Here is a 12672-nt window from a genome sequence, read left to right on the forward strand (position 1 = left end):
CACAGTGGATGTCAGTGGATGTTAGTTGGTGGTGCTATTTTTTTCCTTTTAGAAACAGGAATAAGGATGATAATTTAATTTAGGTAGGCCGTGACTGGCCTCACACTTCAGTACAGTAGGTGGACGTGTATGCACCTTTTAAGTTGGATGCGATCTGCCAACCAAATCCCAAAGAAGAAGAAGACGTGTTGATAGTCCTTTCTACCGCTGATTTTTTGAGCCATCGAGAACTAAAAAAAGTTTTGCTACTTTTCTCAACAACATTGATGCCCTGAATTTAGCAGGCACTATTAACAGATCAGTTGGAAAAAGTTAGCTAGCGAACATTAGCTTGCTGGCTCGCTAGCTAACGTTACATGTATGATCTGTGTAGTAATATTATTCAAATCAAAAATCAATTTGCATTGCTAGTTATTGCCTAATGTTAGCTAGCTAGTTAATTAGATTTACCCTTCTTCCATATTCATACTACAGCTATGACAATCAGTTTCTATTGGTGGTACAGTAGTAGTATGAGTTGGGATTATGCTGGTTCATTATTTAGCTAGTTATCTAGCAAGCTACATGTCTAATTCAAAAGACTCCACTTCGCCAGATGATTACATGACCCATCAAGTTAGCCAGATGTGTCTGGGGATGATATCGGCCATCTATTGTACAAGTATAAACCATTTCAAATTTCTTATATTAAGCAAACCAGACGGAACAGTTTTGTGTTTTTTTCTTTTTTCGATTTTATGGATAGCCAGGGGCACACTCCAATACTCAGACACCATTTACAAATGAAGCGTTTGTGTTTAGTGAGTCCACCAGACCAGAGGCAGTAGGGATGGACCAGAGATGTTCTCTTGATAAGTGTGTGAATTGGACCATTTTCCTGCCAAAATGTAACGAGTACTTTTGGGTGTCAGGGAAAATGTATGGACTAAAAGGTACATTATTTTCTTTAAGAATGTGGTGAAGTAAAACTACAGGTTATCTTATATTATATGATTTTATAGTAAGAAGAATATAGTTGAACTTAGCTGAATACAATAGAAAGGGCCTTTTTCCCATTCTGAAGCGAGCAAATATGAAGTGGCTTTGTTGAGCGTAAAAACTATAATTTGAAACAGGTTATGTATGCTAGATTTAGAGTTATTTGACAACTTTTGTTGTGAATGTTACAAACCTTAGAATGTCTTAGAAATCAAAACATACATTGCATTCGGAAAGTATTCAGAGCTCTTGACTTTTTCCACATTTTAGCCTTATTCTAAAATGTATTAAAACATTTTTTCCCTCTCATCAATCTACACAAAATACCCCATAAGGACAAAGCAAAAACAGGTAAAAAAAAACTTGGCACACCTGTATTTGGGGAGTTTCTCCCATTCTTCTCTGCAGATCCTCTCAAGCTCTGTCATGTTGGATGGGGAGCTTCGTTGCACAGCTATTTTCAGGTCTCTCCAGAGATGTTCAATCAGGTTCAAGTCCAGGATCTGGCTGGGCCACTCAAGGACATTCAGAGACTTGTCCCGAAGCCACTCCTGCATTGTCTTGGCTGTGTGCTTAGGGTCGCTGTCCTGTTGGAAGGTGAACCTTCGCCCCAGTCTGAGGTCCTGAGCGCCCTGGAGCAAGTTTTCACCAAGGATCTCTCTGTACTTCTCTCGATCCTGACTAGTCTCCCAGTCCCTGCCGCTAAAAAACATTCCCACAGCATGATGCTGCCACCACAATGCTTCAGGCCAAAGAGTTTCATCAGACCAGAGAATCTTGTTTCTCATTGTCTGAGGGTCCTGTAGGTGCCCTTTGGCAAACTACGAGTGGGCTGTCATGTGCCTTTTACTGAGGAGTGACTTCCGTCTGGAGTGTCACAGAGATGGTTGTCCTTCTAAGTATCCCTTTCTTCTTCCCTTTCTAGAAGGTTCTCCCATCTCCACAGAGGAACTCTGGAGCTCTGTCAGTGACCATCGGGTTGAATGATAGGGGCCACTGTGTTCTTGGACACTGCTGCAGAATTGGTTTTGAACCCTTCCCCAGATCTGTGCTTCGACACAATCCTTTCTCGGAGCTCTACAGACCATTCCGTCGATCTCATGGCTTGGTTTATTCTCTGACATGCACTGTCAACTGTGGGACCGTACATAGACAGGTGTGTGCCTTTCCAAATCATGTCCAATCAATTGAATTCACCACAGGTGGACTCCAATTAAGTTGAAGAAAAATCTCAAGGATGATGAAAGGAAACAGGATACCCCTGAGCTCAATTTCGAGTCTCATAGCAAAAGGTCTGAATAATTATGTAAATAAGGTATTTCTGTTTTTTATTTTCAATAAATGTGCAAGATTTTCAAAAACTCTCTTTTCGCTATGTAATTATGGGGTATTGTGTGTATATTGATGAGGGAAAAATATAATATCATCCATTTTAGAATAAGGCTGTAACATATCAAAATGTGGAAAAAATCAAGGGGTCTGAATACTTTCCAAATGGGCGGCATGATGCGACTATAGGCTATTGGTCATTTTAAAAAGTTGCAGAAAAAGCTTGTGCTCTTTTCCTTGCCTCAGGCTGCACGCGCTGTTCTCTCACAATGGCTCATTATCAAATGGTTAGGGGCAGGTGAAAAATACATGTCGCCTGTATCCGAATGGAGGTTGTTTTCCCAGTTTTATAGTGGCGTAATGCTTTATTTTAGCAACTGAGAAATAAATATAGTAGCAGTAAAGGCTGGGATCCTCCTGTTTATAGTGGCAACCATCAAAACATTACTTTGCAAATAGAAATGTCTGGGCTTCTAAGAACACATTTCACTCCATCTATCAACCACTGTTTGAGGAACATGCAGCCTCTCGCTGTGTGACAGATGATATTCAATCCAAACTCTGTATGCCATGGGCTCTCCAACCCTGTTCCTGCAGCTACCCAGTGCTTAATTTGGGAAATCAAGTGAAATCTGTTTGGGAACATCGATAGTAACATGTTTTCACAACTAAGTGCATTTCATTAAACTGTTAAAGCCCCTCTGCGCAATGTCTATAATATAATAAAGAAGAGAGAGGAGGAGATGGAAATGCATGGTGGTGAGATATTCTGTAGCTTAAGGTAATATGTCAGCCTATTAAGAAAATATAAAAAATGCCCTATGACAAGGCTATTGAACATCAAATATAAATTCACTATAATTGTAGGCTAACTCTGTAAGCTGGCCTGCACAATCAATCAACCTACCGCATTGCCTAGGCCAATACGGTCTCTCCCAGATTCATGGATATATAGTTTGGAGCATAGGATAAGGTAAACAGTCCATCCAGTATGTATAATAATACAGGCCACACTCATAGGCAACTACTTCAATGTGTTTAATTTTGGAGTATAAGCTAGACAAATGATGTACCTAAGACATCTTAAATCAATGTATTTTTTATGTTTTTCTGCAGTGCGTAATATTCGGTAGGCTATAAGGCTATGTATATGTTTTTTTCAGGCTTGTGCTCATTTTTAGGCCTATGCATATGCATAAGCTCTAATAGGCGTATGGGTGTTTTGATTTAATCATCACCTTAGGACAATGGTTCCCAAACCATGGGGCGAGGGTAACATTTTCAGTCCGGCTTTTAACGTACTCTTGAAAGTTGTAATAGTACAATGCAATTTCGAAGGTGCAATTTCGGGAACTTGGGTAGGGAATCATCAGTTCCTCTTGTCATGTTAGTCATTCCATACTATTTATAACTTCTCAGAAATGTCCAGATCAACAAGCCCATGTCAGCTAACTTTGTTTTATTTCGTTTTTTTTAGACCATAGATAGTGCTATAATGTTTGAGTCACTCAAATATCAAATGCATACACATTAGACATGGCAAAATTGTATTGATTTGCAAGAAAAGGACCTTTAAACCTACAAAATCCTCTCCACCAACAAGAGGGATGTGAACAGTTTGTGTCATTAACAGTGCTTGTTCCAATAGAAATAGACGTGGCGTGTGCGTGTGCGCAGGGGGTGGGATGTTCCCCAATGATGAAAGGGGGGGACCGAGAGAGAAAGTTTGGGAACCCCTGCCTAAGGAAGCGATGTCCATTCCATTGTGTTTGGATTTGAAACAACATTCACAATTACCATGTTTTCTACTCACCTTCAACCTGTTGTTGAGCTTCTTTCTTCAAATTGTTCAATCACATTGAGGTGAGTTTTACACAAACAATACACGGGGGTGGGTCTGACCCGAGGTCGACACTCCTACTCTGAGACTCTTTATGAATATGGGCCCTGATCTTTTTGTGTTTGATGTGATTTTGATTGCATTTGCAATGATGTCAGAGTGGCTAGAGGGACAATAGAGCTATGAGTACCAGGCTATTAGCGACCTGAAGATCATTAGTTAGTACTATCAACACGTATCCAGAGTGCATAAGAAGAGATTACCATGACTCAACGGTCACGTGGAATTTGACTGTGGTCATGACCAATGTTCCCTCTAAGCTGCTTAGGAGCTAGAAGCAGAGCTGCCATATCTGTCAGTGTCATCTTACTATCCCGTGCGCAGAGAAGCACAAGATTGAACTTCGCTCAACTTTCTAGAGTTTTCCCCTTTAGTTAACACAATCAAAGTTTTGCTCTACTGTGGGAATTGTGCTCGAATCAGTGCCATATTGGCCACTTTCAATGTAACATACCGAAACAAAGCAAACTATGCAAGACTTAGTATGCAAAACTAACTGTGCGATAGATTTTCTTGGAGGCAGAGCGCTTTGGAGTAGGATCTATTGCATTGACAGGCGCGACTCAGGCCTGTATCCTACACAGACTGGTGTGCCATAACCAATCAGAGCTGCAGTAGGCCTATACGCAAATAGCCATTGCCATATGTGGATCTGTGCCATTCACTTTGAACTGGACTGTGTTTATAACATGAGTAGTTGCGAGTATATGAGCTTGTTTTGATATTAAAGTGAGAGCTGCATGTAGCCACCTGTGCACATTTGTTCATATTCTTTGCTAGTTAGTAAGTTATAGGGGAGTGGTTGCTCCCTACAAGAGCACAACATGTGAGCATTTCTAACCATCTTTCAAAAGTGAATCAGGTAAAGAGCTTTTTTTATGTCTTAAAGGGGCAGTGAAGTATTTTGAGATGGTCTTGAATGAGCTAAGAAGCCAATAGGCAGAGGGTAGCATAATTTGTCTTTTTCTCTCTAATAATGGCATGCAAATAATAATTCATTTTATTTTATAAAGTGGTTTCTTGCATCAAACAACACAACATTTTCAGTCACCTCCTTGTCTGAAAGAGTCTCATGGAATGTAAGCCTACATTGAACACATTTGCTGCTATTGACAGAACAGCTATTCCCATGTTCAAATGTTATGGGATGCATTTTTCTACATTGTTTTTGATGGTAGGCCACTCTCGTAGTCCTACATTATGACCAAATAGACACAGCAGCCTGATTGGCCACTGTTAAAACTGTAACTTAAAGTGGGTACAGCCTCAGTTTTCACAGTAAATGCGTGCCGGAAGTTGCACAGAATTTTCGATGTTCAAGTTTGTGCTCAGCAGACCTGAAATATGCTCAATACCCCAAAGAATTGAGGGAACATGTGTTCCTCAAGTTCGATGAGATTACTTCCATGAATCATCTATTATTATCACCACAGACAGTGTCGGAGAAGGTCATAATCCTCATCCATTGCTCTATATATATATATATATAGTGACTAGGGTGCCATTTGGGACTCTGGAACAGGATCACTGTCTGAGGTTACAGTTACAGTTACAGTTAACTCATTGTTATGTGGCTGCCAACTGAATAGCTGAGGGGTGGGGTGTGGTTGTAGAAGCAGAAGGGAATACAGAGTTCATTTCAGAGAACAATGACTTCCAAAGCCATTATCGTACTGTTTGACTACCTCATAATTGAGCTGGTGGAAGTTAGTACAATCACTTCTCAAGGATAGTTTATAGATAGTTTCGTTTTTTACTGAGTTTGGGCTCTATTTTGCCTTGCCTCCCTGACTGTGCATGGGAAAAATAGATTCCCCATCTGTTGGTGTGTGGGCTGTATGAATAATCAGGAAACTCCAGGGAACACAATAATACATTTTCTCTTCTTATTTTCTCTCTTTCTCTCTTTCTCTCTCTCTAAAAACAACAACAACAACCACAGAAAAAGCTGATCACCAAACAGAAAGGGGGAATTATCTTACTGTATTTCAAAGTCAAACACCAGCTGGTAGTCGTAGACCAGACAGAAACACTGACTCCCAGCTACAGTAGATCTCTGGCTGCATGGGGAGGTTGTGTGATCCTCTTTGGCAATCCAAAACAAACAAACGGAGGCACAGTATTTCTAAACTAGCCTGGTCCCAGACCTGTATCTCTGGGACCAGACTACAGTACATCTGAACAGTGTGATAGATAGCGATTCATCACTATTGCCTCTTCCTCTAATTCCATGTAGAGACTTTGGCTAGATGGTGTTATATTATTATATTGGTTTGGTCTTTTAAAAAATGCCATTAGCCTAAAGTATAATCAATTCCTCTTTCATAAAAATGTTATAACCACAACAACGCTGTAATGCTGTGAAACCTATGAGCTCCCTCGAAGACCTTCCATTCATAACAGGGTTTACCTGACGGAATTACGAGCGTATTTTTAGCTCTTTCTGCCGTTAAATTATGCACGTCTTTACTAAGCAGTTGATCATCTATTTTATCCTGAAAAAAGAGGGCTGATGTGTGAGGTGGGTGGGTCTAACGGGTGTAGCAGGTATGCGTATGTGTGTGCGGGTGTGTGTACTTGTGTGTGTGCGTGTGTGTGCCAGATGTGGCATGATTACAGATTTCAGTCTGAGACAGTAGCCTTGCTTCAGGGCAGGTAGTTTATTACCTGTTGAATCAAAGCTTGATGATGAGTTGGTTATTTGCATCAGCTGTGTAGAGCTAGGGCAAAAAACAAAATGTGCACCCAGAGTGGGTCCCAAGACTGAGTTTGGGAAACTCTGGTAGTAATAGGTAGTAAACTTTTGGATTGCATCCTAAATGGCACCTTATTCCTTATATAGTGCACAACTATGGGCCTTGTGTGCCCTGGCTTAGTAGTGCACTAAATATTGAATAGGATGCAACCATGGTTAAAAGTAATGCACTAAATAGAGAATTTGGGATGGTTGGGTACACTGGCGTTGAGAAAACACAGCAGCTGTCCTGTCCCAATGTTCTGCCCTGGACCTTAAGCTGCATCCCTGTGCCTTCTTCTCCCACCACCTCAATGCCACGGAGAGGAACTACGATGTGGGGAATCGGGAGCTTCTCGCTGTGAAGATGGTGTTGGAGGAATGGAGGCACTGGTTAGAATGGGCGGGACATCCGTTCATTGTGTGGACCAACCACAAAAACCTGGAGTATCTCCACACCGCCAAGCGCCTCAACTCCAGGCAAGCGAGATGGGCCCTGCTGTTTACCCGGTTCAACTTTTCCCTCTCCTACCAGCCCGGGGTCCAAGAACATCAAGCCGGATGCCCTGTCTCGCCGCTATAACCCCATCGTTACCACCTTGGAGCCCGAGACCATCCTTCCCACCTCGTGCCTGGCGACAGCACTCAGCTGGGGTATAGAGAAACAGGTCCGGGAGGCGCAGCGGTTCCAGCCGAACCCTCTGTCTCGGTCTCCGAGGTGGTATTTGTGCCTGACTCTGTCCGCTCCGTGGTTCTGGAGTTGGCCCATTCCTCCAGGCTTGCCTGTTACTCGGGTTCTCGTCGGACCCTGGCCTTTGTGCGACAACACTTTTGGTGGCCTGTGTTTACCAGTGTTAACACTGGTAATACAGGCTTAGGAGATCTTATACATTTTGTTCTGTGAGATCATCTTCAGCTAACGTCCCTTTTTGTGAATTTGGAAGCATTTCTGTAATCAAAACAAGCACATAAAGCACATAAAGCACATAAAGGCTTCATAATTCATGAAGGTCATGTTAACTGATAGATCTTACAGAACAAACATATAAGAGATCCTAAGTCTGTGTTAACCTCCAACCTTATTTTTTACATTTATGCCTGAACCCCATTCTTTCACTATTAATTTCCCCCATAGGAATGGCTGAACAAACCAAAGGTAACTCCTTTCAGTTTTTTAGGACTACAAGCTCTATTACTAGAATGAGAATCTCCAGGATATTGTCCTGCTCCTTATCGCAATAGATGGAGAGAGGCAACATTAAAATGGATGACAAACCAACGTTAGATATCGTAGATATATTTTATCTGAATAAACAATGGGCAGAAATATGCCCGAGATATCAACAAGTCAAACCCCACCCCCATCATGAATAGCTAATATAACGTCTGCTGCAAATTGCATTCAGATAATGAATTAAATAAATAATGAATTGATTATATACATCTAACAGGCGTGTGAGATGATGATTTGTGCCGTGCTGCTGTGAGGGTGCCTGCCATTAACGATGTGGAGAGATTGTGGTTGCTGCTGCTGCTCCCTCCCTCCGACAGGCTTAATGAAATGAAGAATTCCAGCCTTTTAATGACAATTGTTATAATTAAACCTCTCTCTTCATGAGCACAGGGAGGGCATAAGTGAAGCAGCAACGATTTCATAAAATTATACATTTGTTATGGGATTTTTATGAATAATGACTAAATGATGTATACATTTAACGTAGGATTATAACTGATAGGATTCTATGCTGTTTGATGAAGAATATGTTTGTACATAGGCCAAGAGGAAGTGTTAACAGACAATTTGTGACCACAGTGAAACTAACAACAGGAAGGATGTCTGGTCCCCACCCAGGGAGGGGAGAAACCCATTGGGCATGCAGTAGATTGTGTAACATGTGGTAGCATATGATAAGCAATATGTATGTGTTGGAGTGGAATTGAAAAGCGGCTTTGTCATTGTCTGAGAGGAGGAGGGACATTTATGACGAAATGAGAGGTATATAAACCAATGTACATGAAATGATGGGTAGAGCTCTCGAGAATAAACGCTATTGGCTAATTTGGTGGCTGGTCTCTGTCCATTTTATGTAAATAAGACCCTTACAAATTCTCTGAAATGGACAGAGTGTTTTAATTGAATTGGTTAATGAACACATAGTTACTAAATTCATCTAACAAAATTACACACTACACCAACCACGGAATTCACTCTTTCTTACCCTAGAAACAGATGTGCCAGGCTTCGACTTATTTGTCATTTGATTGGCTGAGGAGGGAATTGGAGCACCCAGCAGAGCATATCCCCTTTTTTATCCAGTTTGTATTTTACTGCCAAATAAAATGATAGAAATAAATAAGAAATCCTCAGACTAATCAATACTATATTGACCACTCTGAACTGTTCCAAAATCGTTGTTCTACTGCTCTGGCATCAGCACAGCGCGAGAGTGACCATTTAGAGTTTAATTACAATCTGAAATGACTAGCAGAGTTAGGAGAGAAAGTCTATGAAGTCTACTTGATTATTGGGAGTAGTATATGAAGTGGCAACTGTTAAGCAGTGCAGTGCAGAACAGAACAGAGCAGAACAGAACGGCCCACTTGGTTTTAACGGCTGGTTTTATCCTTCCATTTGCAAGTTATTATTGCTTCTTGATTGTTGGTGAAACTAAGCCATAGGATCTCTATGTTCATAAAGGCTTTTGCATGCTTCAGAACTTGGCTAGGCGAACCGAACGAGTGTGTTCGCATACTTCCTTAAAAGAAGGTTGCTTGAAAAATGAGAAATAGCAGCAATAGCACTGTTTGTCCATCTTACATTTACATTTAAGTCATTTAGCAGACGCTCTTATCCAGAGCGACTTACAAATTGGTGCGTTCACCTTAAGACATCCAGTGGAACAGCCACTTTACAATAGTGCATCTAAATATTTTAAGGGGGGGTGTGAGAAGGATTACTTTATCCTATCCTAGGTATTCCTGAAAGAGGTGGGGTTTCAGGTGTCTCCGGAAGGTGGTGATTGACTCCGCTGATCTTGAGACGTCGTAGACAGTATACACTTCCTTAAAAATGGTCAGATAATTTAAGATATCTGTCATTCATTTTGACGTTTTTGCCAAGGAGATCTAACTAAGATGTTTGGTGCAGTATCTTGCAAGTGGAAACATTTGCATGAAAACGAGTCATCTCTCGTTGAATGACAACAAACACTTCATTGAAGAATCCCTACTGTTGACCAATGACCGATGAAGGTGCATAGAGTTTGGCTCTCGAACTTCGGCTTGCCTCAATAATTTTTGTGTGTGCACGAACAGCTAAAAAAAAAACTTGCCAAAGAGCAAAACAAACAAAAACATCACAAAATGTTGTCATAATACGTGAACTGTTTCCGATGGGAAGCATTCATACGTTTAACTCTCTGGTCAAACTCACAGGTTATTCCAGATATGATAAGACCTATGACAATATATATATATTTTATTTTACCCCCTTTTTTTGCCCCAATTTGGTAGTATCCAATTGTTTTTAGTAGTTTCTATCTTGTCTCATCGCTACAACTCCCAGACGGGCTCGGGAGAGACGAACGTCGAGAGTCATGCGTCCGCCGAAACACAACCCAACCAAGCCCCACTGGTTCTTAACACAGCGCACATCCAACCCGGAAGCCAGCCGGGAGGAAGGAAGAAACACCGTGCCCCTAGTGACCTGGTCAGCGTGCACTGCGCCCGGCCCGCCACAGGAGTCACTAGTGCGCGATGAGACAAGGATATCCCTACCGGCCAAACCCTCCCTGACCCGGACGACGCTAGGCCAATTGTGCATCGCCCCATGGACCTCCCGGTCGCGGCTGGCTGCGACAGAGCCTGGCCTGTTTACAATATGAACGTGTGTTCTGTAGATCAGTAACCTCCTCTCTGTCCCATTGACCTACTACTGGTATCTTAGGGCTTAAGTGTGGAATTTCCCCTCTGAGAGACTATCAGTGATACACAACTGTCTGTCTCATCTCCTATACAGGAACTGCTTCAGGAAGTAGTCTGGGACGGGACGGGAGGGCATTGTGTGCCTGCCTCCCAAATTGCAACCTATTCCCTATATGATGCACTACTTTAGACTACTTTATAGGGAATATGCTGCTATTTGGGACACACACACATGGGTTCCTCTCCAGTACAATGGGCCCCCGCCAAGCCCAGCCAGGCCAAGGACCCTCCTCCCACTCACCCACAGAGCCAAGGCCCCTCTCCACACACACACACACACACACACACACACACACACACACACACACACACACACACACACACACACACACACACACACACACACACACACACACCCCTGCCACTGATTCAATTAGTCTGCAAGGAGCAACAGGGGCCCTTAGGACAATATTTTCATAGCAATAAGGAAAACCTTGCTTATGGACCTCCTCATGTAAATATTTGGCTGCAGGTCGAATCTATTATAAGGCCCCCGAGGATTATATACGTATGGTCTGGCCAAACTTTAACTTTTAAGCGACGTGGGGATGGATTGTAGGACCTAATAATATGGAAAAATAAGTCTGAGCATTTACAAGGCCTGGAGGCTTTTAGGTTACTAAATCAAACATGCCCAGAACTGTGTATAGGTATTAGTGTATGGTTTGGTCAAGTGGGGTTGTCATGTCAACACAATAACAGGTTCCAGTGTATGTGACATAGTCATGCCCTTGGGATCAGAGACTCAGAAACTCAGAGCTCCAGTCTTTTCATATAAAGTTCCCTTTCTGTGAATTATAATGCCAGATATTCTAAAATGCATACTCTAGTCTACAGTATAGTAATACCAAATGATAACAAAGTTATGTGTGTGTGACTGGATGTGGTGGATATGTCCCCTGGGGCAGTCACCATAGCGGATGACAGGATGCCAGCGATTATCAGGTAGGAGAGGAGGAAAACCACAGAGAGAGAGAGAGAGAGAGAGACAGAGAGCGAGAGCTTTGTGGAGTGTCTGGAATCCACAGCTAGCCTGGAGTTCCATCAGACAGGAAGCAGAAAGTAGTCAGATTTCTGGATCACCTTAAAGGATTTACCCAGCATGCCACAGGGGTGTCCACAGAGGACACAGTCAGCAGACAGACTCCTGGCATTGGACCAGGAACTAGAAAGTAGGAAGGAGTCACCTCTACTGTAGTCACCACTCTGAATCAGACTGTGTCTGAGTCTGAAATGGCACCTATTCCCTATGTAGTGCACTACTTTAGACCCTATTGCCTACACTAACTTTGACCAGGGCCCATGCCACTACTTATTAACCTATTCCCCATGTAATGCACAACTTTTGACAAGAGCTTTACGTAGGAAATGTTCAAAAGTAGGGAGTAAGGTGCCATTTTGGTGATTCAGCTTCAATAACACAGTCAAAAAGCCGGTTGTTGTTTTGTGTCCAAACAGCTTTGGGTAAATTGACTTTGGAGAAGTATTGCTCACAGTATTACTCATAAGGTATATGGCCTTTTTTCTGCCATAAACACACACATTCTTCTCATTAGCCATCTCTGTGACAGTCTGTGACATGTTAGGGATCTATGCCATGTGGCTCAATTGGTAGAGCATGGCGCTAGCAACTTTAAGATTGTGGGTTTGAATCCTGCTGGGGCCATCGATACCAATATGTATGCACTCATTGATGTACAGTATGTATCTTGGGATAAAAGCATCTACGAAATGGCATATATTATAT

General features: G+C 42.1%; 1 protein-coding gene across 3 annotated transcripts in view; it reads right to left on the minus strand.

Moving 5' to 3' along the window:
* The window catches only part of LOC115130459 (neuropilin-1a-like), a 119297-nt gene that overhangs the window by 42120 nt on the left and 64505 nt on the right, over window positions 1–12672 (minus strand). The gene's annotated exons all lie outside the window — the stretch shown is intronic.

Source organism: Oncorhynchus nerka, linkage group LG6 (genome assembly GCF_034236695.1).
Source record: "Oncorhynchus nerka isolate Pitt River linkage group LG6, Oner_Uvic_2.0, whole genome shotgun sequence".
Classification (NCBI taxonomy): Eukaryota; Metazoa; Chordata; class Actinopteri; order Salmoniformes; family Salmonidae; genus Oncorhynchus; species Oncorhynchus nerka.